This window comes from Acomys minous, assembly GCF_964271855.1.
Source record: "Acomys minous genome assembly, contig: SUPER_14_unloc_2, whole genome shotgun sequence".
Taxonomy (NCBI): Eukaryota; Metazoa; Chordata; class Mammalia; order Rodentia; family Muridae; genus Acomys; species Acomys minous.
In genome coordinates, this window is record NW_028182184.1 from 201,286 (window position 1) to 228,309 (window position 27,024).

Consider the following 27,024-nt stretch of genomic DNA (forward strand, 5'->3'; position numbering starts at 1 on the left):
AAAAAGTCACAAATTAACCCCAACACATAGTGGGTGACTTCACTATCCATTCTCACCAACAGACAGGCCATCTTGGCAAATATAAACACTTGCGCTAAATGACATCAAACATCAATAGACCTCCCAGAAACCTACAAGAACAGTCCATCAAAACACTTCAGAATAGACATTCTCAGAAACCTGTAGAACTGACTCTAAAACAGGCCATAATAGGTCATATAATAGCACAGAAAACCTTGACAAACATAGGGAAATTTAAATAACTTATTTTATTTTGATCACAATGCTAAAAGCTGAAAATCAACAGCAAGGGCAGACTACAGAGCATCCATACTTGTGGGAATTCAGCAACATACCACTAATAACACACAGTCAGTGAAGAAATCAAGAAGACAACAAAAGATTGGTAAAATCAAAGCAAACGAAGACAGAACATACTAATACCAATGAGACATAACAAAAGCCATTTCTTTTTGGGGGGCGGTTGGTTTTTCAAGACAGGGTTTCTCTGTGTAGCCCTGGTGGGCCTGGAATTCACTCTGTAGACTAAGACGGCTTCGGGCTCATAGAGATCTGCCTGCCTCTGTCTCCCGAGTGTTGGGATTAAAGGTATGTGCCACCACTGCCCAGCTAACAAAAGCATTTGTAAGAGTAAAGTTGTTGCTAAACATGCCCGTATTAAAAACAACAGAGGATCTCAAATAAATAACAGTACACCCTAAGTCTTGAAGGAATAAGAACAAACCAAACCCAAAAGTAGTGGTTGGAAAGAAGTAACTTAATGAAATAGGACGACTCAGTGACGCTGAGATGGCTCTCTGCGAGGATGAACAAGAGATGGGGCGCAGCATGCCCACAGCACTGAGCTTGGTCCCTAGCAGCGCATAAAGCAGGTATGGTGGAACACACCTGTACCCTCAGCATTTAGGAAATAGATAGGAGATGCAGAAAGGAAAGGTCACCTTCAGATACACAGCTAATTTGAGACTAGCCTGGGGTATATAGGTCCCTGTCCAAAGAAAAGAAAAAATGAAGGAAGGAGGGAACAAAGAAAGAGAGAAAGGAAAGGAGAGAGAGGAGAAAAGAGAGGAAAGAGGAGAGGAGAGAAGGGAGAGGAAAGCAGGACAGAAAGAGAGCGGAGACAGAGAGGAACAGGATCAAAACACTCAGCAAAAATCAAAAGCAGGGGAAGCAGTTCGAGATGCAGACACAGACGAGGAGTCCCTGAGGAGCCCTCGGGCTGCTCAGAAAGTAACACCAGCAATTAAAGATGGGATCCCATGGAGTCACAGAGCTTTGCAACAGAGCACTCAAATCAAAACTTAGAGAAATTCTGCGTTAGCATTTTTAAGTGTTTGTTTGCCACCAGCGTTTAATCTTCTTGCCCAAGTAGAGAAGGGAAAAATGCCTATGGCGGACATTTCTTCCGAAGCCCTTTGCTCTTTAATATCTAACAGAAGCAAGGCCTGGCTCACAGCCACTGCTGTCAGTCTGCACTGGAAGCCTAGATGTTGCCCCACTGTAAGATAAGATCTCTAAGCCTTAACTGACACGGCAAGAAGGCAGACATCTTTTAAATCCCTATGAAGTCCAACAAAATGGCTTCTTAATCTGAAGAAACCAAAGACGTATCCTTTTCCAGAGGGCAAAGCCTACACTTTAGAATAACGATCCACTTTAAGCCCTTTACCGAGTGCTTTATTAAGGCCACCCTTAGACATGCTGGACCATTCGAGGAGCTTGTACATCCATTTCATGACTGGAGTCTCACTGCTTCACTGTGATACTGACGTTGCTTTTGTGATGCTCAACACTGAGAACAAGTTCCTCCCCCGCTTGCACTTGGATGGGATTATCCAGAACCACCGCAGCTTGCTTCCAGTGGGAGGCTTCGCCTGAGGTGTCCAGCCTGACATCATCATCAAGGCACAAATGAAACCAAAACGGAACAGCAGTTACTCGTCCAGACCTACAAGCACGGACCTGCAGAAAGTGAATTTTGAACATTTCATCCAGGAAAGTAAGTCTTCTCTTTTGAATCAATTTGAACACAGGAACTAGAAATACATTTAACCATGCATTCAAATTTAGTAACTAGTTGTAGACTCTAATGTTTATCTAACCTATTTTTGTATGTTGTCTAGAAATTCAGATTTAAATCCTCAAAGGAAATGACAGACCGTGTAAGTATAGTGCCCGTCATTTCAGCTCCATGTTTTGCATGGGAAGAGTGACCCCCCTGTAGCTGTCCTTACTTTTACTTCTCTCCTGGAAGTGTTCAAATATGGAGTCATCAGGTCTAATCTAAGGAGCTCCACTGGCTGGCTTAAAGGGGTACATGGCAACGAAGATAAATCCAAACACACACGAATAGGCACCTGAAAAAAGAGGGAACATTCGCTTTTATTGTTTTCACAGTGAGGGTTCCCTCTGTACTCGACTTATAATTAGCTCCTTATGACAAAACTTTTTATCGTTTACTTTATGCATCAACCTAAGGCATGAAGCTTCATGGCCAGGTTTTCAGGAGGAATGAACTAGCTCGTGCACTGGGTTCTTACCTACAGGCCTTTCTCTTGGATGAAAACACATCAACTTTTAAGTGGCCGAACAATTCCAAAACCATTTGTACCTAGAATGTGTGAGCTAGCAAGCAGACAGTCTAACAGTAAGTACTACTGTGCTTCATCAGAGGCACCAAACTCAGCCGGACACGGTGGCACACACTCTCATTTAAAATAAAACGACAGGGCTGCTTAGAAGATGCTCTCCTTCTGGGTTCTATCTTCATGGTGAGACTGGACACAGACAGGGCCAGCTTTCCTAGGTATTCACTCCCTCTTCCTCACTGTGCCATCTGCTCCTGTTTACGCTGGTAACTGAGAACCCTCCATTGCCACTTCTCAATGCCTGGGACAGGAATCCTCTTACAGACAGATCTACAGATCTACTCACACCTTACAGACTGTTCCCACTTTTGTTTCTCAGCCAAACCTCCTGGCCTGGCCTGTCACCATCAATCTAGAGCTCATAGCCTTTCAAGTTCTCTGAACTCAGGTCTCAAGCCATTTTCTGCACACCCCTACCGTTCCGTCTGCCTGTGGTTTTAAATGCTGTCTACATGATACTGACTGCCCAATTCACATGCTCAGCCTAGAGCTTCGAGCCTTATCCAGCTGCTCAACAACCCCTCCTGACACCTACACAGCACAGCTGAGCACACCAACAAATGATAAGTGTCCTTCCTGGTCCTCTCTTACATTCTACATCCAATCTATAAAACTCCGCCTTATAAACCTGACTGTAGAGCGGGGATGCTGGAGTTGAAGGTCTTGCCCCTTTCTGCCACGGCACAGCTGGTTGACTAAGAAGTCTATAGTCCCTGTGGAGGCCCTGAGCCTGAAGACGAGCAAGGAGAGGTGCTGGACAGGGACTCTTTGGACTCAGAAGATGAGAAGATGGCTGGTGAAGGGCCTTCTCCCGTTTAATCTTGCACTCGAAAGCAGAGACGATGGACATTCGGCTTTTTCTTTCTTTCTTTTTTTTTTCCAGAGCTGAGGACCGAACCCAGGGCCTTGCGCACCACTGAGCTAAATCCCCAACCCCATACGGCTTTTTCAAGGAGCTGACAATAACTGATGTGCCCATGGGCTCCCACCATTTTTGTTGTTGTTGCTGTTCCTTGGTGACCTGAATCAGTCTACCAACCCCCCTCGTAGTCAGAGACTACAGGTTCCTACTCATAGCAGGCCAATCGGTGCTGCCCACTGCCATCTCTGTTAAGAGCATTAATTTCCGCAAACTTCGCTGTTGGGCTCACACAGTTTTAAGTGGTCTTCTCATTGGCTATAAAAGTGTTTTGCATGGATGTGTATTCTCTCTTGGGACCTCCCTGCCTGGCTGTCTATGTCAATGGCCAGAGTTAACCTAATGTCCGGGTTGGCTGCCAACCTGCTGAAGGCTGACCACGCTGGCCATGCTCCTACTCCCTGTCCATAGAGAGACCCTGCTCCCATCATGCACCCTTGGTTTATACTGGGATACCTGTTTCACACAGAGATGGCAACAACGTACATGGAGACAGCAATTCTGGTTCAAGCCTCCTGTGAGGGAGATATTCCTGACCCAATCAAAGGTGGCATGCTGCATACATGGGGCAGTAGGCCTGTCGTTTAAGGAAGCATGACTCACTCTCCCTGGAGGGAGTGTAGCATAGGGAAGGATTTCAGGCTGCCTGTTTACTTGACTTGCAGCACCCATGGGGGCTCAGGCTTCCTTCTAGCCATGCCTGCACTGGGGTTAACTGGTACTGGGAAAGGCACCGTAGTCTGACTGCCTGGACCTGCAGCCATAGCTCCATGAAGTTCTGCATGTGCATACTCTGGCACACATGTACACACAAGTTACACAAGTATAAACATGGAGATCAGAGGTAGATAGTGGGTGTCTTCTTCAATTGCTCTTAGAGGTAGAAATTTTCTGCCATGGTGGACTGTGTTCCTCAAACTTTAAGATTCCTTTTTCAGGTATTTTGTTGTAGCAACTAGTAACTAATACATACACCTAACTTGGGAATGTCTCTAATTCTAGACCTGGGAAGATGGAAACAGGGGGATCAGGAGGTCAAGGTTCTCCCTGGCTACATACTGAAGCCCTCTGGGCTACATCAGACCCTATCTCCAAACAAACAGTTTGTGTAGTAGGTGTTCAATAAACACTTGTTAAATGATTTTTAATGAACTATATTCTTTTAACAACTTCTGCTTTTGTTTCATTGGTTCACACACTTATCAAGTAGTTTACCATTGTAAGAGAGGAGACAATACCTAAGGCAAAGAATAAAAAGACTATAAAATATAAAACTGCCAAGAAAGGTTACGGGGTCTCTTTAGATAAGCAGCCATCAACTAAAGTGAGAGCACGGCATTAAGGGTCATCTGTAGGGTGTTACATAGAAACACAGAGGGTGGGGCTTAGCCAGGACAGGATCACCCAAGAACAACGGGGGACGGAGGGTAATCCTTCAATTATATGAAAACAGACAGACTATAAGGCTCTACGCTGTTAAGGACAGAGTGGCCATGAAACAGGCAGTACAGTGAAAGGGCAGCATGGCCCGGGGAGACTCTGCTCACACTGAAGAACTGCCGGAGCCAGGACCAAGTGGGAATGAAAGAGCAAGACAGGCAGGGGATGGAGAGACACCCAGCAGCCAAGAGTGCTCGCTGCTCTGCCAGAGGCCTGGGCTCAGTTCCCAGCACCCATGCAGGGTCACAACCACCTGCCACTCTAGCTCCACACCTGATATCCTCTTCTAGACTCTGTGAGCAACGCACACACAAAACACACATGCATAAACCAAACTAAGTCATTCTCTTAAAAGTTACACTAGAAGCCGGGCAGTGGTGGCGCACGCCTTTAATCCCAGCACTCAGGAGGCAGAGGCAGGCGGATCGCTGTGAGTTCGAGGCCAGCCTGGTCTACAAAGCGAGTCTAGGACAGCCAAGGATACACAGAGACACCCTGTCTCGAAAAACAAAACAAAACAAAAAAAATTACACTGGAAAGATAGCTGGTGGCCTTTTGGAAACATGAACAGACACAGCTTAAGCATCTCAATCTTGTGATAAATATGCTCTCTTTATTAAGTCTTCACAAGAGAGATATTCAGCTAACTAAAACCCTGGTTAGCCAACCGCCTCCAAAAGCAGTTAATCAATTTATTCCTCAGTTGGCTCTGTCACAGAACTCCTACCAGCATCCTAAGAGCTTACTAATTATACCTTCAGGCATCATTTCAACTGCTACTCAGTATCCCGCTTTTCAGAATTCTGCTTTGGCTTGTATGGTCGTATCCGCTCCACCCCATCTTCAGCCACACGTGGCTTCCCTGGCACTCTGTCTAGACACACGTTAAACTCACGCACGGGTGTGCTCGTCGTTCCTAGCACCTGGGACATTTCCACTCTCTCTCTAAATCCTAACTCCTTGTTTCTTAACCTGAAACCCGCCTCCCTGTCTTGAGCTCCACATGTCCCTGCTGCCTACAGACAGACGGCCTAGACCTGGGCTTCAGCTGCCCAGGCCAATCCTTAGTCACCTGAGGTCTCACTACAGAAACGCAAGCTTAGGACACAGGCTTCTGGGGGCTTCTTTGTTACACAAGTACAGCCCTTTCTCAAAGTCTAAGAGCTCCGGTTTTATTTTCAATCTGGAACAGGGATTCAGAGGAAAGTCTATAAACTTTAGTCTGCATTCGTGACAAAGTCCTTGGTTATTCTAACCCTCAGGTTGATTTTCATCTGTGATGTGGTCCTTTACTCCAGGAGACCGGCTGCCTTTCTAACCCAGCTAAAACCAATCACTAAGTAAAACCTCAAGGACGGAGGGAGACAGTGACATCTTGGCTGACCAGCTCTCTGACACTTACCTGAAACTGGTTAATAAAAGGTGCTATGTTTAACCCAAGAGTGTGTTCTGTTCCTTGGACAGCACTCTCTTCTACCAGTGTCTGGGACTCCAGCAGCATCCCAAACATCAGCACGTACTGGGGGAAGATCTTGCCTCCAGATTGCAGTAAACACCTGAAGAAGGGCAAATGTCTTTAAAAGCCTTTTAATTCCCTGTTTTATAGCTATAAATAAGCAAGCATCATGAATTAGTGAAGTGTAAATGATATGTAGTCATTATTGGCTAATAGCTCAAATTTTAAATCACAAGAAATAGTTGCCTAAGAAGTCAAATTTGGACTGTTAACTCAGGAGCCAGACTAAGGTAAATTTTTAGTTATAGGCTGCAATCATTAACAGTGAACCCTCCCTACATAAAGATCCAAATATTCCAAAATCCAGTACTTTTTGAACAGTTATACAATACATGGAAAATTCTATATATGACTTCATGAATAGGTTTCCATAAAAATATGAATGCACTAAAAATCCTGTACAGCTACTTTAAGACTGTGTAAGATGCATATGAAATAGTAATAAACCTCATGTGTAGACAAGCTTCCTCCACCAGTGATCATTATGTGTAAGGAGCTGCAACACTGATGGTCCTAAGCAGTTCAGGCAAGGTGAAAGTTGGACGGCTAACAGGATAGACTTACACCATCACCACTATGAATGGTTTAGTATATGAGGGTGCAAAGCATTTGGTCAGTTCTCTGAACTATTCTGTAACTTCTCTGGAAGTCTGAAATGATTCACTATGAAGGATTAAACCTTCCAAATGCAAATATATACGCAAACTGAAATATTCTAGGAAGCAAAGCAAGACAAAGGTTAACAAAACCCTTTCTCGTGCAACTGCACATTCATCTTCATTCTCCCCTGAGTCCCACAAAATGGTATTAACAACTCTGTATATGGTTATTAGAAAGTATCTTAAGTAGGCTGTACCTAGAAAGAGAATTATGAGCAGAAATTAAGTGCCTGGTGGGACGCTGGCATTCCATGCATGTGGGTACCAGGTGTTCCTGTACCAAGAATTCGGAGGCTTAAGTTAAGGGCACTAAAACTACCATGGGTATTGTTTTTCATACCTGAGCCATAAAAGGAAGCAGAAATTGTTATATAACGTTTATTCTCCTAGTTATAATTGTTGTCTCAGGCTTACTGCCTCTGTCTGCTAACCACGGCCTAGAGCTGGAAGCGTCTCACCTCCACACAATCCTATCTAGGTCTAGAATGTTTTCATCCTCTGAGACTTAGTGCTGAATAAGCTCACCCTTTCTAGTTCTTTCTGAACTCTGGCTGGCTGGCTCAACTCAGCTGTTCTGGCTCAAACTCCTCTCACAGCTGACTGATTCAACCTAGCTTCTCTGTTTCTCACTGAATTGCTCTGCTTGGCCTCAAACTAACTCTAGCAATCTTTTTCTAATCTTCTGGCTTCTTCTCATTCTCTGGCTCATTCTGTCTTCACCTGTGTCTTCAACCTCTCTCTGTAAAACTCTCCCGGTAAAAACCACCACTGAATTCCACAAACTGAACTGCCACAAACTCCACTGCACTGCTTCTCAATTGACTGACGCAACCGAACAACCTGAACAGCACTGACTAGAACTCAGATCTGCATGCCTCTCTCTCTTGAGTTCTGGGATTAAAGGTGCGTTCCACCATGCCTGGACCTAAGTTTTTCTCTAGCCAAAACTTGCTCTATACCAGGCTGGCCTTGAACTCAGAGATCTGCTTGCCTCTGTCTCCAGGGATTAAAGGCGTGTCTTTATTCCAGCCAGATCACACAGACCTAAAAAGTCTTTGGATGTGATCTCTTGCCAGAGCAGTCATGTTTACAATTTAAATCGCTCTACAAGAAACAGAAGAGTAAGGTTTCTAAGACCAAGTGAAACCATTCCTTATCTGTCACATTTTCAAACATCAAACCTTGTTCTTACTGAGTTTTTTGGAATATCTTTTAATTAAACTTCCAGAGCAGGGACTACAGAAAGGTGGGCAATGTACCATCTCGAGCATCTCTCACAGTAAATTTTATACCCAAGTTAAAGACATAAGGATCTACTTTTTAAAAACTGCAGACTAGCCATCTGACCAGTCTGTACATATCTGAAAGATTATATGCGTGTTTAAATTTTTCCTATGTAACTTCCCTAAACAGATTGTTAAGACTTAGGGGCCGTGAAGACAAGTGAGTGGATAAAGTCCTTGCAGTCCAAATGGAGGTGCAGAGCTTAGTGTGCAGCACACAGGTACAGCAGCAGCCTGCCTGCAGAGCTGGCACTCACGGAGGGGCAGGGGCGCAGCGCTCAAGCCAAGCTCAAGAGCTAGATTAACCAGATGAGCACACTTTGTGTTTATCTACAGAGCCTTCACAGCAGAGGAAGGTGCAAATGAGGAAGACACTCAGCACGTGCTATTAGAAACAGAATAGCAAGGACGAGTGATGGAAGCACCCATTCCCAGGTGGAACCACGTACACAGGGCTGACTCCAGGCTTAATCGTTGAGTAGAGAGGACGTAGCCTGGTTCAGGGTCATGACTTACCCTTACACTGTGTACACTGACACCCTTACAGAGTGTAGTCTGGCACTCTACATCTAGGAGGCATCTGGGACCTGCTGGCCCTATGCTCATCCTACACTCTTCTGGACAACTTGTTTGAGTTCGAGGGAGAGTCTGTAGTCACCCTCAGTTACTCACCTCTTAAAGAGGCATGGCTCTCAACAAAGCCCTTCCTATTAGCTTGTGAGCTATTATGAAATTGCCCTTGTTAATTTACTTGTTAAATTTCTGCCAATTTGCCTTTTTTTTTTTTTTAATTTTCCAAATTTGGAAGGTCAAAAAAAGTTCTAAGAATGGTAACAATGCACTCTGGGCTGGAGAGATGGCTCAGAGGTTAAGAGCACTGGCTCTTCTTCCAAAGATCCTGAGTTCAATTCCCAGCAACCACATGGTGGCTCACAACCATCTATAATGAGATCTGGTGCCCTCTTCTGGCCTGCAGGCACACAAGCAGGCAGAATACTGTATAATACATAAATTAATTAATTAAAAAAAAAAACAAACAGTGCACTCTAACTTGGGTTTTGACTGTTATGAAACGGGCCATTTAGCAGGCACTGACATCATACTAGGTTTCTCTTTGTAGTGTGTGGATAGCAGAGCAGCTTACCACCGCCGAACTTGACTTTTACCTTAAGAAGCGCTTTCCCTTATTTATTAAAACTTCTCACACCAAACTGGAAAGAGGATTTCTCCCAAACACAGCCAACTAATTAGTTCTCCAAATCAGCAGAGTACCTTATGATTCCAGTCACTTCTAACACGATGTACCCATGTCACACAGTTAAAGACTTCAGTGCCGTGTGAGTGGCCCACTTCAGATGCCGCCACTAAAGCCCAGGTGTCTGGAACAGTGCAACCGTCACTAATACACATGCGGTATTCGCACAACTCCCTCTCTGAGGGAAGTTTCTGATAATCTGCTAAGGTGGCTCACAGAACTAAGGAAAACACATTACCTCTATGTACTGGCTCACTACAAAGGCCAGCACGCAGAAATGGGATGCTGGAGACAGAGCTCAGCTGTTAGGAGCATTTGCTGCTCTTGCAGAGGACCCGAATTCAATTCCCAGCACCCACATGGTGGTTCACAACCATCTGTAACTCCAGCTCCAGGGGACCCCATGTCCTCTTCTGATCTCTCCAAGCATTAGGCATGCATGTGGTCCACATACAAACCCAAGACATTTAAAATACATAAATCGGGGGCTAGAGAGATGGCTCAGCGGTTAAGAGCACTGACTGCTCTTCCAAAGGACATGAGTTCAATTCCCAGCAACCACATGGTGGCTCACAACCATCTATAATGTGATCTGGTGCGAATTGTATACATAATAAATAAATAAACCTTTAAAATAAATAAATAAATAAATAAATTAAATAAAATACATAAATCTAAAAAAAATTTTTAAAGACAAACTCACTCACTCAGAAACGGCCAAACAGAAGACACATAGGGCGATCATGACTTATACTAACATTGTGTTTGATCTGTATCTTGGCTTTCTGCTGTTTTGTTGGTTTTAGCACAAAACTCTTAAAAGAGGAGGCTTCTCAGAGTCAAGGAAATGCTAAGAATATCTTCTGTATATCAAGGCCATTCCAGGGGCTAGGGACTACCAGAGGCTCAGGTTTGTTCTCCAGAAAGAACAAGTGACTAGGGGGTTGGGCCTTTGTCCTCTTCCCCTGCCTGGTCTCAACGCCAGGTTAAATTATCACTAACACCCAGTGCTGCCCATACAGAATGAAGCCATGCCACTCCAAAGGGACAGAGTTGAGGGCTCCTGTGCAGCTCAGCGTGTCCGGGCAGACACCGACACTCTGCACACTCCCACGCAGCACTCCTTCGGCTCCTCGTCGGCACCCTCTATAGGTTCATCTACGCCAGGCACTTTCCTAGGTCCTGTGAGCTGCTATACAAACCCAACCAAATCTGAAGGGGTTTTACAAACTGAAGGGAACCTTCAACTTGTACTGGTGGTTTAGAAGTAGAGACGACACCCTACACTGTGCACCTGACTTTTGACGTCCGTGACGCCCTCTAGGTTTGGCCTGTACCTTGCAGAACCACACTGAATTTAAGAACTGGCTGCTGTGTGGGGTAAATCCCTGTAGAGCTGTCACCAGGAATACTGTGGCAAACGGTGGATCAGAGGAAGAAACAACTCTTTCTGAGAGGACACTCAGAGCTCCTTGCAGTCTTGAGGCACGTTACTCTCCCACGGTTTGACGTGCTCGCCCGCTCTGGAAAGCTTGTGAACTTCTCATTCACAGCTTTTGTGAAGATTCATTTACTTATTGGTGATTAACTGAGTTTTAGTAGAGGAAAGGTCTAAGTTGTCAACCAGGCTATCCTGGCAACCTCCAGCCTCTACCCCAAACCTGCCTAGATGCCATCATCAGAATAAACTCTGCTGTCAGGTACGGTTAGATAGTAAGATATCAGCTCACCCCTATTGTGCACAAAAATTAAAAACAAAACAGCAACAACAACAAACCCTGGTGAAGTTTATGTTTTTTGTTTTACCTGGATATTGCCGCTTTTTCCATTATTTCCTGCTGAATGAGTCCAGACGGCTCAATGACATCTAATATAATTATGCTCCACAATTTGTCTGATTTGGGCCTTTGCAACACAGCAGCTTCATCCTCTATGTGTCTCAGCCAAAACTCAAGTGTGTCCTTAGGGAAGTGATTGGCTTCAGATATGAGGTCCAAAGCGAGACAATGCTGGTCTTTCTCCACAGAACTGTAGGGCTTAACCTGACCGAGTGTTCCAGCAAGGATGGGCAAAAGAGAGAAGCCTTCAGACACGTCCAACACGTAGAAGGGGTCAGAGGTGCTCGGCACACTGTCACTCTGTCCACTCCCAGAGTTCATCTCAATATCCTGACAGTGAGTATCCATGGGCTGGCACGGCTGTTCTGGAGCCAGTGAAGACAACACCTTCCTCATCGCCGTCTTGAAGCCCTCGTGATATGGGATGTTGTTAAGCAAAGCAATCTCTGTGGGCTCTAACACACAGGCCTGCTCCAGAGCGTCTGGTCTACTGGTCTGAAGGTTAGCCACAGGGCGCTGCAGAGCTCCGCCTCATTTCCTAGAGAGAACAGGTCTTTACTCTTGGTAAAACTCTTCATAACTTCCATTTCATGCTCCAGACGCAAGATGCTGATACTCTGGATTCTTAGGTAACAATCTTGACAAGATGCTTCCATTGTCACACTGTCCCCAGGCTTTATCCAGTAGTCTTTATTAGTAGAAAAGGACTGAGAGAAAAAGAAAAAAATATATATGTATATATAACTGATTGTCTTAGTCAAAAGCAAGCTGGGGAGGAAAGGGTTTATTTGGTTTACACTTTCACATCATAGTCCATCATTAAAGGAAGTGAGGGCAGGAACCTGAAGCAGGAGCTATGGACGGGTGCTGCTTACTGGCTGGCTCCTCCTGGCTTCCTCAAGCAACCTTGGAGACTGGGTTTCCTTGTGTAGGCCTGGCTATCCTGAACTAGCTCTGTAGACCCGCCTGTCTCTGCCTCCCAACCGTGCACCACCACCAGCCAGCTTAACTACTTTCTTGCAGAACCCAGAACCACCAGCCCAAGGGATGGCACCACCCACAGTAGGCTGGGCCCTCCCCCATCAATTACTAATTATGAAAATGCTCTACGGGCTGGCCCACAGCCCCATCTTATGGAGGCAGTTTCTAATTAAGAAGTTTCCTTTCAGATGACTTTAGCTTCTGTCAAGCTGACACAAAACTAGCCGGCACAACTGATCCCTAGTCAATTTAAGCTGAGTCCCGGTCCACTCCACAGCTGCTGCTGGTCTTGGCAGTTATTCCCACGGTACTGGCATCTCCAGAACGCTGAGGTCTCTTGCTGCAACTGGGCTGCACTGCTGATTCTCCTTCCTCTACCCCGCAAGTGTTGGAATTACAGACATACCACAAAACTTCATGTTGACTTTGTTTTTATTACAATCAGTAGATATGCTGCCAAACTAAGGAAGATGTGGGGATAAAAAGAGCCTTTGTCTAGATGCAAAGGCAGATGAAATTCAGGGAGCAAGCCTCATTGTAGCTTAAACAGACACTCTTTTCTCTGAAGGTAATTTCCAAAAGAACAAAAGCACAACACAATAGTATCTAATATTCCTTAAGCATATGGAAACCTGCTTGTTTAGGGACATCACAGGTTCAGGGAAGCGTATGCCCTGCAGCAAGGACTATACTGTGCTCCTCTCCAGAGTCCCTGTGTGTAATTGTCATATTCCTATTGGTTCTAGGACCAGATAAAAATACAATCTATACCTAAGTGTGGTGGTACATGGCTGTACTACCAAACAGTGGGAAGCTGAGGCAGGCAGATCGCTTGAGGCCACAAAGTTTGCTTCATAACCCTAACTGAGCTCAGTCCCTAGAAACCAAGTAAAGAAAATAAGGGATAGTTGTCCCCCGACCACACGCATGCCACGGGATGTACGTTCCTCCAAGAAACATCTCACACATCACACAAGACAGGCACACACAAAGGAAATAGATGTCTGTGTAGTCCCTGATCTGATCTGCCGAGGCCTGTACGCTGACCTGAAGCTCTGGCCCTGTTGTGACTGACTCTGCTGGCCTTGCTGTAAGGTCTCAGAGCTCTTACTGGGCCATGCCTGAGAACAGGCTGATGCAGTGTACCCTTACAGTCTTGTAGGAATGAGAAGATACACAGGGAAAAAAGCTTCGCTCTCAGCAAGCCACGTTTGAAAATCTTTGTTCATCATTTTTGTTTTCTTATACTGATTTAATGTCTCTGAAGCGTTCTCAGGGAGACCATTTTAAATGCACACAGTGGCAGCAAGCAAGCGCATCTACCCACTGCGCCATCTCTCCAGCCCTGCTACACACGTTCTTATGACCTGGGCTCTACAGCGTCATCAGGGTCCCTATGGCTAAGTACTCATGCATTTAATACTTTTCTAACCCCTTTTTAAAAAAAGCAGCAGTGCTCACTTCAGAAGGAGTTGTACTAAAATTAGAACAATAGGGCTGGAGAGATGGCTCAGCGGTTATGAGCACTGACTGTTCTTCCAGAGGTCCTGAGTTCAATTCCCAGCAACCACATGGTGGCTCACAACCATCTGTAATGTGATCTGATGTGCACAGTATACATAATAAATAAACAAAAAATACTTTAAAAAAATAAAATAAAATAAAATTAGAACAATAGTGAGAGGATTAGCATTGCTTCTGAGCAAGTGAAGTGTTTCATTTTTACATTGTTTAAAAAGATTTATTTATTTATTTAATGTATATGAGTGTCTATGTGTATGCATGTTTACTCGATGCCAGAAGAGGGCATCAGATGCCAGTATAGAGGGTTGAGCCACCATGTGGTTGCTGAGAATTGAATTCAAGATCTTTGGAAGAGCAGCCAGTGCTCTTAACCACTGAGGTATCTCTCTAGCCCATCATTTTTACTTTTTTTTAAAAGCAGCATTTCTTTTGTCTACTGATAACTAATAATTGAAACTATCAAATGAGTAATGAGAGTTGTAACTGAGAAGCATGGAGTAATTTAATTCACTATGTAACCTTGGTTGGCCCCCAAACTGCTTTCAGAGTGCTGGGATTAAAGGTATGTGACACTGTAGGCAGTTTTTGTTTCTAATAAATACTTTAATGTACACTTGTGACAATTCATACACACAAACACCACATCTTTATCATATGTGTACTCTCAATCTCACCCCCAGGAACTTTTAAGTCCTCTCTCTCACTTTCCAGAGGAATGATTTTATCTCTCTTATTATTTTTTGAGACTGGGTCTCAATATGTAGGCCTGGTCTGTCTAGCTTTTGCTATATAAACCAGGCTGTCTTTGAATTCCCAGAGATTAGCCTACCTCCTGATGCCTTGACAGTGCTGTGCTTAGCTGCACGCAACACCACAGCTGGCTTTAATCTCTCTTCCAAACTATACGTTCGCTATTTAAATTTACTTTTGAACAAAGAAAATTGTAATTCTGAAATATTTAAGTAATACCTCTTTTGCTAAAAACTTCATCTCCAAAGTAATTGCTTTTTCTTTTTGGCCACTAACATTTACTTGATAAAAGCAACTAACTTTGATTTGGTGTTGAAGTTTGATTTAAATGTTTTAGAGATTTATTTATTTATGCATTTTTAAATGTACCGATGTTTTGTCGGCATACGTTTGCACTTTAGGAGATGCCATTGGACCCCTGGGGCTATGGGTATAGCGGTGCAGAGCTGCAGTGTGTGCAGAGAATTGAGCCTGGTCCTCTGGAAGAGCAGATGTTTCCTGAGGAGACAACGCTCACCTGCAAGGGCCTGCACTGGGTAAACAGCCTGCTCCCAGCACGTCTCCTCAGCGGGGCCTGTGCACAGACTGTGCTCGTCATCAAGCTGGAGAACAAACCAAACCACAATGGCATCACGCACGCCTTCCTTAACAGCGGGGACAGCAAGAGGCTGCGGCTTTCTAGTTGCAAGACTTTTCAACTCCTGAAAAGAAATGTAAAAAGGATGAGAAAACCGAGGTTAGGAAACTAGTAAGGAGCCAAAACAATTTAAATAATAAAAAAGAATGAGAAGGCTTTATACACTGACTGTGCAGCCCGCTCGGTGTCACACAGCTCCTCTCTGCAGCTCACAGTCCTTTCCTGCACAGCTGGGGAATCACAGAATACCATGTGTACTAAACAGACAGGAGACACATCCACACGCTACTGATAAGAAAAAACCACCAGTGACACAGTGGTAGATGACAAATGCATGCAGCAAAGCAACATCGTTGTTTTATTCTGGAAACTACACATGTGTACATGCATGCTTACAGAAAGAAAAGCAAGCCCGGAATGACACACTTAAAACAAGAGATGCAGGGGAAGGAGGCAACGTTTTAAAAGGTGACACTGGGGCGTCTTCTGTCTGTTCTGTAACTCCTTAAAAGTGTTAAACAGGTAGACATTATTTTTTTAAACTAAAAGCTTTTATACGGTGTATGTGGATTAAGGAAAATTTCAAATGAAAACTATTAAAATAAAAACCAGCTGTGATAAAGTACTTAACAGCCGCACTCCCATTACTCCTGGAACACTTTGTCTACCCGGCATCCACAAAAAAGTGAACTTAAAACAGCTACAGACCACGCCAAGAGAAGGCCAGTGAAAGGCGAAGCATCTGACGCTAAGAGCGCACGCATCACCTTCCTTCTGCCATCACAGGGAGTGCTCACAACAGCACACAGGACAGCATTCACTCCCAACAAACCCAGGGAGCTTTCCCCTGATATGGAAAAAGAATACTTTCAAAGAAATTCTAACTTGCTGCTTATCATTCTTCATAAGTAGAGCCTCATGTACATTAAAAAAGAAAGCCAGGCATGGTGGTGCACACCTTTAACCCCAGCACTCGGGAGGCAGAGGCAGGTGGATTTTGGAGTTGGAGGCCAGCCTGGTCTACAGAGCGAGTTCAAAGATACACAGAGAAACTCTTACCGGTGAGTATTGGGGGGTGAGGGGAGAGACGGGATGGGGTGGTTAAAATTAAACTTCTTGTTTTTACCTGAAGACTGTTGAAATCAACTTTTATAATCTGGAAGCAGTCTGTCAAAGGCAGATATCCTCCAGGAATCCGACTCATCTTTTCAGTGGTGTATGGTTCAACTGTTTCTTCAGTATCTACCAAAGAATAGGCTGGGCTCTGAAATTTCACATTTGTTGGCAAATGGATACCAGCAATGTCCTTAGCACCCACCCTAGTAAGAGTTCAAAGAAAAGGTAAGGTATAACACAGATTTTGTAAATTATCAAATATCATCTAATACTCAAGAAAATATAAACATAAAGATGAAATAAAATCCCATGGCCATAGATTTCTTAATTATATCCATAATCACATGAAGAAAAAAATTAAAATAAGTCTATATTCAAATTAACAAGTTTGAGCCAGGTGCAGTGGCACATGACTGTTATCCCAGCACTCAGGGAGGCAGAGGCAGGCAGATCTCTGAGTTCAGGGCCAGCCTGGTCTCTAAAGCAAATACAGTACAGCCAAGGCTACCCAAAGAAACCCTGTCTCAAAAAAAAAAAAAAAAAATTAACAACTCTGTGGTTAAGCATGCTTGCTGTTGTTGCAGAGGCCTTGAGTTCAGTTGTTCCAACACATGTCAGCCATCTCACAACCACATACAACTCCAGCTACAGGGGATGCAACACCCTCCTAGGGACTCCACAGATACCACATACACATGGCACACATTTACACAAACACACATGCAGAAATAAACATTTGAAAAGTACACAAAGAGGGCTGGAGAGATGGCTCAGAGGTTAAGAGCACTCACTGCCTGCTCTTCCAAAGGTCCTGAGTTCAATTCCCAGCAACCACATGGTGGCTCCCAGCCATCTATAGTAAGATCTGGTGCCCTCTTCTGGCATGCAGGCAGAACATGGTATACTTAATAAATAAATAAATCTTTTTAAAAAAAAGATATACAAGGAAAATATTTAGAACATGTAGTCAACAAATGATTCATATTCAAAATGTACTTTTGGATTCCAGCAAGTTAACAGAAGACAAACAAGACAGAGAAGACACCTAGCTGCTTCGCCACAGGGATAGCCAAGTAAAATATGAATGTGAGCGATCATAAAGCAGTGAGGTGAAAACAGGACAGTCAACAGCAAGGGTTGGAGAGAATCCTGTCCCACACGACTGTATTTATTGGTATTCTTTAACCAATTAAAATACCACAGAGACATTTATATACGTAGAGCTGAGAGCCAACCAGTGCGGTCTCATTCACCAACTAGGCACCTGAGGCCCATGTGTCTGGCGGGTAGCCTGAGCCTACCCTGCGCCTACCAGCATCTAAACACTTTTACTATCACCCGGTCACATGAAACAAAAAGATAAATGAACAATTCACAGCAAAGACAAGAAGTAGGTATTTACCGGTGGTTAGTTCATTTTATTTTTTTCTTTTATTCATCAATACTTGCAACACTATTTTTATGTTGTCTCTATACAGGAAGGAGAGTTCTCTGAATGATTTAAAATTGCATCTGCCCAATCACTGCATTAATGAAGTTAACAAGAAAAACAATACTAAGTTGGGCGTGGTGGCGCACGCCTTTAATCCCAGCACTCCAGAGGTAGAGACAGGCAGATCGCTGTGAGTTTGAGGCCAGCCTGGTCTACAAAGCAAGTCCAGGAGAGCCAAGGTTAACACAGAGAAACCCTGTCTCAAAAAACAAAAAGAAAAACAAACAACAACAACAACAAAAAACAATACTAAAATTTATCTTCACATTGGAAATCCTTTTTTTTTTTTTTTAATTTATTTATTATGTACAGAGTGTTCTGGACACCAGAAGAGGGGCATCACATCTCATTACAGGTGGTCATGAGCCACCATGTGGTTACTGGGAATTGCACTCAGGACCTTTGGAAGAGCAGCCAGTGCTCTTAATCTCCGAGCCCTCTCTCCAGCCCCACATTGGAAATCCTTACTTGAACTTCAATTAAAATCAATCTGAACTTAAATTTTTTCTGCACAACTTCTCACACAAGTTGTATGAAAATAAAGCTGGCTTTGGGGCCGGGCGTGGTGGCGCACGCCTTTAATCCCAGCACTCGGGAGGCAGAGGCAGGCGGATCGCTGTGAGTTCGAGGCCAGCCTGGTCTACAAAGTGAGTCCAGGACAGCCAAGGCTACACAGAGAGACTCTGTCTCGAAAAACCAAAAAAAAGAAAATAAAGCTGGCTTTGATCCTAGAGTTCTACTTAAAATAAATAAGACTAAGCATTACAAGCATGCACTAAGCTGTGAAATAGTGTTCTTATTTTGGGGGTCTCGGGGTGGGAGGGATTTTCGAGACAGAGTTTTTCTGTGTAGCCCTGGCTGTCCTGGAACCTGCTCTGTAAACCATGCCTCAAACGCAAGAGATCTGGCTGCCTCTGCCCCGCCTCCCCACCCAGTGTGTCACCACCGCCTGGCTTAGTGTCTCTCTAACCACTTACTTACCTGTGATGTCTTCGTATCTCTGCACACTCTACTGCCATCCCAAATATAACAGCACTTGCTGGTATAACTTTCCCATACTTTCCACAATTTCCATTTTCTCCTTTGGTCTGAAAATATAATAAAGTCACATCACTACATGTACAAATAAGTATGTGCATAAGTGTGTTTATATACAGGCTAAAAAGTTTTTCCTTTAAAAAGTATTTTCACTGGTATGTGTGCGTCTGTGTGTGTGTGTGTGTGTGTGTGTGTCTAGGACAACCAAGGCTACACAGAGAAACCCTGTCATGAAAAACAAAAAACACGAACCAACCAAATAAATATAAATGTAATTTAATGTTTAGAATACAAGCACAAAAAGAAAAGAAAGGAGTATAAAGCTAGTTCAATTTAAAATATGATTTAATAAAAAACAAAAAGCAAAACAAAAAGGAAAGTACTGAAGAGATGGATCAGAGGTTAAGAGGACTGGCTACTCTTGCAAAGGACCCAGGTTCGACTCCCAGCACCCACAAGCAGCTCATAACCCTCTCTAACTCCAGTCCCACAGGGTGAGATGCCTTCTTCCGACTTCCACAAGCCCTGCACACATGTGAGTCTCACACACACATCCCCAACAGGCAACCACACACATGCATGCAGGCAAAACTCTCAAATACATAAAACAAAAGTAAAGATAATTAAATGTTTTTTGTTGTTGTTGTTATTTTGTTTTGTTTTGTTTTTTTAGTTTTATTTTATGTGCATTGGTATGTAGGTATCAGATCCCCTGGAGCTGGAGTTAGAGACAGCTGTGAGCTGCCATGTGTGTGCTAGGGATTGAACTCAGGTCCTTTGGAAGAGCAGACAGTGCTCTTAACCACTGAGCCATCTCTCCAGCCCCCAAAATAATTAAATCTTTAAAAACAGAAAGAAAATAAAACCAGGCATGAAATGTAGCTCCGCAGTAGTGCACTGGCCATGTGTAAGGCACCAAGGTCATCTCTAGAACTGGAAAAAAGTCAACTTGAAAAATAAACGACTCTTCTATGTCCCATACATATCATCTTCTGTAATCACTGGATTTTACCACAGTGCATTAACACATACAGTAAATTAACTACAATATACACACGGCTACAGGAGAGCTCAGTGTGCTGTCTAGGAGCCTGAGTTCAGTGAGTACCTGAAAACTCCACTGAACTAACATTACTACCCTTTTCCTAGAGATTTGCCAAAATTCCACGCATTGACTGCTGGGAGATTCAAAGCACATCCCTCTTCCACAACTATAGTCAAGAATTTAGTCAGCACTTCCACACATAAGCTCATCCAGAGTCCCTCCTTCCTGTAGTGGTGCATGCAGTGCTGCCAAGTGCTTTCCCTTGTGAACTGGACTGGTGTGTGCAGTGCACATCGTGTTACACTGCTGTCAAGTGCTTTCTCTTATCTTTTGCACCTTGCACACACTCTCGGGACTCAGTGAGCCCCTTGGAATAATGACTACATGCTCGAGTTTAAGTGCTTGCAGGCTGCTTACCTTTGGCTGAAGAAGTAAATTCTCCCACGCATGAATTAAACTCTCCACAATTCCTTCTCCAAATACACCTGCATCGACAGTTTCTGTTACAACTAGGGACACTCTATAGAATGATGTTTTAAGGATACATGTAAGTAAACTGACATACTGTTTATACAAACTGTCAAAGCTCAGACAAAAGGGCAAATATGTTATAGAAAACCTCTACCTAAAATGTTCTAATACATTTCAGTATCTTTCCCGCCTCTCTTGATCATGAACTCTTTTTCCTTGCTCTGGGCAGAGAAGGGTTACTTTCCCAGGCTCTGTTCACTGCCTAAGTCCTTAAGGGTAAGTCGTGCCCACATTAAACACTGAGCATCTAACTCTCACTCTATAAAATGTTTCTCTCCCAGCCTGGAATGGTGGTTTCTATCTCTAGACCCAGAACCTGGGACCTGAAAGCACACTGACCAGGCAGAAGTTAAAAGTCATCTTTGACTACATAGTGGGTTTGAAGCATGAACCCCTGCATTAAAAAGCAAAAACCAGGGACTGGAGAGATGGCTCAGTAGTTAGAGCACTGGCTGCTCTTCCAAAGGACCCGGGCTCATATCCCAGCACCCACATACCAGCTCACAACTGTCTGTAACTCCAGCTCTAGGGGATCTGACACCCTTACATATATGCACATATGCAAGCAGGCAGAGCACCAATGTACATAACATTTTTTAATTTTTAAAAGTTTCTTCTTTAAAAAAAAAAAAAAAAAAAAAAAAGCAGAACCCAACCAGGGAAGGAATACAGCCACAGATTCTCCACCATCAATGATCCTTATTTCTTTTTGTTGTTTTGGTCATTGTTTTCCAGACAGGGCCTCTCTGGTAGTCCTGGATCTAGCCACCACCCGGCATGAACTTCCTTTTCAGGTGTCTTTAAGAACAAATTGTTTGTTTTGTGTATGAATATGTGTGTGCACTATTTGTGTGCGTACAGGCGTGCCACAGTGCACATGTCAGTGTCAGACACTACTCTCCCTCTACCTTGTGGTTGCAGGGACTGAACTCAGGTCATCAGGCTTGGCAAATGTCTTTACCCACTGGCCACGCTGCCAGGCCAGTTTTAAATCTGACCAGAACCTTCCCTCTCAAAAGTTCTCTTAGTACCTTCTGTGACACTGCACGTACCCGCGTCTCTCTTACCACTTGTCAGGTCTTTGCAAACACCTCCTCCAGAGCACTGCTTTCATTCATTCATCCTGCCTAGACAACTCAAAGACACTCCCTTTGCTCCTTCTCTGAATTCTTTTCACTTTCACTGTCAGCACCGTTCACTTTGTAGTCTAAAGATAGACCAAAATTTCATAAATATTCCTTATGCCCCTCTCCAGACTTGTAAGTATCTGAAGGGTAGGATGACTTGCGTGTCCTCCATAGTGCCCTGACCCAATTATATCTATGCACAGAAAACATTCAGCATTTATGGCCACACGCCCTTAGAATATTTCAAATTGTCTAGTCTCACAACTTAGTCCAGAAATCTGCTTATGGTCAAAGTGAATGAATAATAGTCTAAGTAGAAACACTTATTTCAGCTTGCTTCAAGAGCAGTCTATTACAAATTTACAAATTTGTAGTACAAATTTGTACTAGTACTAGTACTAGTACAAACTAGTACAAAATTACAAATTAAAGTAACCTCTGAGCCGGGCGTGGTGGTGCACGCCTTTAATCCCAGCACTCGGGAGGCAGAGGCAGATGGACTGCTGTGAGTTCGAGGCCAGCCTGGTCTACAAAGCGAGTCCAGGACAGCCAAGGCTACACAGAAAGACCCTGTCTTGAAAAACCAAAAAAATAAAAAGTAACCTCTAATTCGTGCTACTCCAAATCATATGCTGAAGCCCTAACCCTAACAGCACTGTATTTGGAGACAGAGCTCTTAGGAGGCCGTTAGTTCAATAAGGTCACCAACATGAAGTCCTAATCCAACAGAGGCAAAGTCACATGAGGACAAAAAGAGCAGGTAGCCAACTGCAGCCAGGAGAATGCCTGCCTGAAAATGATGTGCCTGTAGTTTAAATTCTGTGACCTTTAATATTTTGTTATTATAACATGTAAACTAAGGCAACTTTGTTTTTTTATAAAATGAGTACACACCTGCATAAGGATCTGATAAACCTCCTCACCAACAAAGACCACTGAAGGGTAAATACCATGCACTCATTATTAAAACTGGAAGATCTAAAAATCAGAGTTCAAATAATAACAGAACACCAAAAAAGTTCTTCACGTATGAACTACACTTAAGTGAGACAGAAGACAGACGGCATCGGCAGCTATACAAGTATTACATTAGGAAAGGGAAAGTGGGGTTGGAGAGATGGCTCAGAGGTTAAGAGCATTGTCTGCTCTTCCAAAGGTCCTGAGTTCAATTCCCAGCAACCACATGGTGGCCCACAGCCATCTATAATGAGATCTGGTGCCTACTTCTGGTGTGCAGGCATACATTTGGGCAGAATACTGTATACATAATAAATAAATCTTTAATTTTAAAAAGGGGAAAGTGCTTGAAAAGATAGGCAGACACTTTCTAAATGCCTTCTTGTTCTGAGAACCCACTGCTCTCCTGCCCACAGTGAGACTGCAGATACAAACATGGCTTCTATAAAGGTGCTTTCATTGTTTTCAGGACACAGGACAAAGCACTCTGTCAACTGGCACTTCCAAATGTTCATTTTAATCAAGGACACCAATGAAAACATGATGTCTGCTGAGGGTGAATGGCTCACATTGTAAGCACAGTTATTTAACACTGTTGACCTACAGGAAGTCAGTCTACTTTTATGGACAAGACGTCTGAGTTTAGCCAGGTGTGTTGGCGCATACCTTTAGTCCCACCCAGTACTTGGGAGGCAGAGGCAAGAGGATCTCTGAGTTCCTGGCCAGCCTGGTCTACAGAATGAGCTCTGGAACAGCCAGGGCTACACAGAGAACCCTATCTCACAGTGACATGCTAAAGAACGGTTTGTTACTATCAATTTTTCTTGAGTTCTTTATTACTGTTTAAAAAGCACATGTGACTATAAAGACCTGCATTTTTCTTAAGCTAGGTGATAGCCACATCTCCACAAAACAAGGATATTGTTAGTGCTGTTGTTAACACAAGAAGCTGGAAAGGTATATTAATGGTTTTGGTGAATTATAAACATACCTTTCAGGAATGTGTTTTGGAATTTCTATATCGAGTGACTTCATGTGTAGGAGCTTTATCCCAGTCTCCATCTTGTTTGCAGCCACTACATCACACGCAAGTTCATACATGGTCTTGGATAATTCACAGGCATATACTGAGTGTGCACCAGCTTTTTTAGCAAACATGCTGTAAAAGAAGAAAAATCCATTATATCTTTTTCCAATTTTAATAAAATTATGATGCTTCAAACATTTTTCCATTCTTTAATATAACCATCATTTGTTCTGCATTAAAAAAGCTTGAGGCTAGCGAGTTGGCTCAATGGGTAAGCATTTGCTATGCAAGTCTGACGCTCACAGTCCAATCCCTGCAGCCCACAGTGGGAGGAGAAAACTGATTCCTGAAAACTAGTTAACTTCTGACTTCGCATACTGTGGTGAGCAAGCAGGCTTGCAGGTGATATATGTACACGCACACACAGAGTAATAATAATAATCTAATTAAAAGGTAAGATAAGGCCAAGTATGGTGGTTATGTGCCTTTAATCCCACCACTTGGGAGGCAGAAGCATATCTTAGGAGGATATCTCTGTGATACCCAGGCCAGCCTAGTCTACACAGCAAGCTCCAAGGACTACACTGAGAAACTCTGTCTCAAAATAATAATAATAACAATAGCAATAAATAAAAAGAATGAACTAATATACTTGTTTAAAAACAAATCATTTGCCAGGCGTGGTGGTGCACGCCTTTAATGTCAGCACTATAGGAGGCAGAGGCAGGCAGATCTCTGTGAGTTCAAGGCCAGCCTGGTCTACATAGTGAGTCCAGGACAGCCAAGGCTACACAGAGAAACCCTGTCTCGAAAAACCAAAACCAAAACAAAACAAATCACTTGCCAAGCATGGTGGAGCACACCTTTAATCCCAGCACTGGGGAGGCAGAGGCAGGTGGATCGCTGTGAGTTCGTTCAAAGGCAGCCTGATCTACAAAGTGAGTCCAGGACAGCCAAGGTTATATGGAGAAACCTTGTCTTGAAAAAAACAAAACAAAATCTAAAATTTATTATGCAGAATTTCAGTAATCCCAAGTTGCTCTTAGTTTTCTTGAATTTTTTTTTTTTTTGGTTTGAACTTTTGATTAGTAAAATCATAGAAAAAAAGTATAAAATTAACAGTTCTATCAATAACACTAACAATATCATGAGAAACAACTACTATTTTTACAAACCAATGTTAGAATTTGTTTGTTTGTTTGTTTTTCCAGACAGGGTCTCTCTGTGTAGCCTTGGCTGGCCTCAAACTCACAGCGATCCACCTGCCTCTGCCTCCCGAGTGCTGGGATTAAAGGCGTGCGCCACCATGCCCAGCTCAATGTCAGAATTTTGGTATCTAACAAACCTGTTTAATTCATGTAAATATAATAAAAGTAATAATTACAACAAACCTCAGTATTCCAGTTCCTGTGCCAATATCCAAAACACTTGTGGACCCCGAGCCCACCGCCTTCTGGATCGCTGCATTGTAAATCCTATTCCTCCTGGTGTCGTTAAGCATGACGAAGTGCCAACGTTCCACCAACCAGTTTGCAACGCGATAAAAGTTCTCCTTGGCGTCACTGAAATCAGGGTTTAGCTTCACCGCTCTATGAAAATACCCAGCTGCCTCATCTCGAAAGCCCATTCTAGATGAGGAAGAGACAGAGTACGTTCACCTCCGTGTGACCAACGGCGGCGGCGCCCCTGTTGGTGCACTAACCCAGCCTGAGCATCCTCACCGCTGCCCCCGAGCCCACAGCAGTCCACCTCCTCTGCAGGTCATGAGCACGGCACTCTCCTGACTTCTTTTCTGAGTTTCTGCCTGTGCATCTCAGATGTCTTAGGGCACCCCTAGGTGGAGTGGAGGCGTCCAAGGCATTGACTTGTACTGAGCTGAATATGAGCAGATTAAAAAAATAAGACAAAGAAGAAATACTACAAGTCATCTGAGCGCTGCTTCTCAGAAGTGATGAAGAACTCCCTGTCACGGTTTAAGAGTTAATCGTAGGCTGACTGCACTGCCCACGACCAGAGTGCATCTCACACACCACCAGACTCAGCAGCTTCCAAACTGGTCTGGACTTTGCTCAGCCTACTTACCCACTCCCTGACCAGAGACATAGATTTCTACAAATATCAAGTTCCATACACAGCTGTTGTCATAAACCAGCAATTTACGGGCCACACAGTCAATACAGCAGAACAAATGGAATTCTTCTCCCTCTCACTTTAGGCACCATCCATTCTAAAGAAACTTAATCAGACGATTCATTCTGAACGTGGTTACGACAAATGAACCATCTAACAAAAGGGCAGTGCGATGTTAAATTGTAAGTGCTCGTGTTTTAGTTTAAAATGAAAACATTAAGGTCAGTATATGTTATTTCTTTGTTACCCTGAAGGCAGAGATATCTTGTTTATACGCTGGAACTGCCCAGGACACATGATAGTAGAAAATACATGGTGTTAATGTAAACAAGCCTCACCATGCTAAACCAAAGTGTGTAAGGAGGACGATGGCTGCTCAGTTCCTTTACCTTGTCACAACTCTACACTGTACACACTCCTTCCCCAGAGCCATGGCCCTGCCCGGTCCTGAGTCAAGTAAGGGCCCTTGGGAGTAGGAGACAAACTACTAGGTTGATTATCAACAGCCAATAGACTCCAGATACATTTAAGAGAAATTCTGTGGTCACTTACACTTTGTGGTTCATTACTAATAACATTAATGATTTGAGAGAAAACAACAACGCATGAGAACAGCTAGAAGGAATATATAAAATGAGATTCATTTATTAAATTCCTTAAAGTTGAAAGTACAACTTGCCAATCTGGCAGAACAATGCTCTTTCCCCATTACTTTAAAACTTTCTAACTCAAAAGCAATGCTGGCCTTTGGCTGTGGTTCCTGTAATTCCTTGGCAATGCTTATGGCTTGTGATGGTGTGCATAAGAGCTCACGTGGCAAGCCTGACTGGGATCCCTTGAGACGCCTGCTGACACGTGGGTACTCACACTGGGAAGGGTTTTGCCTGCCTTAACTGACGATGAGTGCTTCCACGCGCCTCAGTGTTTGTATAAGCAATGTGATTGCGCTGGACAGGACTTTTATTCTAGAGTCTAGAATTTGGGTATGCATCATATGGAGGTGGTACCTGAGTATACCGCCTCCAATAAAAACACTGTGTACTAGGCCTCAGAGGAGCTTTCCAGATTATAAACATATGACGCAGAGTAA

General features: G+C 43.6%; 1 pseudogene across 1 annotated transcript; it reads right to left on the reverse strand.

Annotated features, from left to right (window-relative positions):
- Positions 1 to 250: 250 nt before the first annotated feature.
- LOC311583968 (protein arginine N-methyltransferase 9-like) lies at positions 251 to 25,698 on the reverse strand (annotated as a pseudogene). The gene is made up of 11 exons: positions 25,526 to 25,698; positions 25,196 to 25,432; positions 23,769 to 23,936; positions 20,580 to 20,682; positions 19,061 to 19,167; positions 16,598 to 16,790; positions 15,352 to 15,535; positions 11,548 to 12,267; positions 6,431 to 6,584; positions 2,256 to 2,378; positions 251 to 1,983 (listed from the first exon to the last, which is right to left on the reverse strand). The product of its transcript is annotated as a protein arginine N-methyltransferase 9-like (transcript).
- Between the last annotated feature and the right edge of the window lie 1,326 nt (positions 25,699 to 27,024).